A 1,718-nucleotide genomic window follows, 5' to 3' on the forward strand; every position below is an offset into this window, starting at 1 on the left:
TGCTCAGGTGGAGGATTCAGGTTTTAGAGAGTGTGAGTCTGATGCAGAGAGTTGGAGCATCCCACAGCAACTCTGTGAGCGGAAGCTAGGAGGGGGAAAAAAACCGAACAGGTTTTAGCCCTGGATCCTGGCTTACCGTTGACTCCGAGACAGCAGGAGTGGTTGATGCCCTACGGTCAGAGCCTCATTGCCAGCTAACCTGCCCCAAGCTGAGAATGGAACGGTTCAGGATCGCTCACAGGTTATTCAAGATTCTGCTTGCTTTACAACGGTCTGTTAACAGCTCTAATGTCTTTAACATGTGCAGCCTATTGACTTTTAAGTAACATTTTATTGAAGTAACTGCCGTGCTTATTAGCCCGTAAGATTTACGCTTCATTTTCAGTCCTGGATCTGAAGGAGGGAGCAGGCTTCCCTGAAATGGTGAGGACTAAGATAAGAGATGCTGATATGTGGCGCAGTAAGGAGGATTAGGGAAGAAAAGAAACAGGTCTCCTAGGATTTGAGGTGAGCTGAGAGGTCTCCGGGTAACAGTCACGTCTTCATTAATGGGGCTGAAATTTGGAAGAAAAAATACTTGCAGATGCGGCCTGCGAGAATGGCTTAGGCTGTAATTGTGTGGTTTTGGCTCTTAGAGTGTTAGGTTGGGTGATTAATTTCAACAAGTGCTAAATTTCATACACATGAACATACAGCCACCAGGACCAGTGCTCTGCTACCTAGGCATTTTGGGAAAAAAATCAGAATTGCCCTTGTGTGTCATCACTGTTGTTAGTCCCTAAAATCATGAAGAACATGCTACTGTGAGTGCACATTACTATGTACAAAGTAAGTCCATGAGCAAACACCTTCACAAAAATATAGTCACAACAAGCAGGTGGGATTGACCTGGCCCTGAGAGCCAGATTTGTCATACAATGAACTATTGGATATAAAAGAAATCTTTAGGCTACCTAAAGTAAGATGCATGTTAAATGTATTAGAAATATGTAAATGGCCGGATGTCATAAACAGTTTCATTTTTTTATTGATTGCTGAAGAAACAGCTATGTACAGATGTGAGTTTATTCAATAGCAGAGCTGCTGTCCACACAACTGCGTATTGTATTTGTAAGCTCAGTGTGAGGAGGGGGGAAATGAGACCCTGCAACCAACATCTCTGCCAATGAATGGACAAGAAACAATTTCCAAGAGAAGATGTGGATAGGGCATTTACCACTATCCAGTTTTAATGACTCCAGTAACTCATGGAAAACTGTGTGTCTCCTTTTATTTTTCAAGTTATGGCTCAGAACCCAGCTAAAAAACTTGAGCACAGGGCGCGGGTTTCTTACCACTTGTCACCAAAAAGAGATAAAGTACTCTTGGATATTTATGAAGAAAAAGAAAGAAAGAAAGAAAGAAAGAAAGAAAGAAAGAAAGAAAGAAAGAAAGACAAGAAAGGAAAAAAAGGAAGAAAGGAAGAGAATAAAAAGGCGGATGAGAGTAAACCAGGATTGGCCCTGGGATGGTACCATTTCTTTTGCTTTTGAGAACATTATCTGTCTCCTCATTTTTGAGAAACCCCATCACCCATGCTGAAACTGATGCTAGAGAACTGTCTATCACAGCCTCAGGCTCAAATTACCAGCATTTCAGACAGGCAGAGCATTTGAGAAACGTACGAATATATTCACAACAGGAGGAAAGTGCCAACAGAAACACATCCTGAACTGGTT

This window comes from Onychomys torridus, chromosome 7 (genome assembly GCF_903995425.1).
Source record: "Onychomys torridus chromosome 7, mOncTor1.1, whole genome shotgun sequence".
NCBI classification, from domain to species: domain Eukaryota; kingdom Metazoa; phylum Chordata; class Mammalia; order Rodentia; family Cricetidae; genus Onychomys; species Onychomys torridus.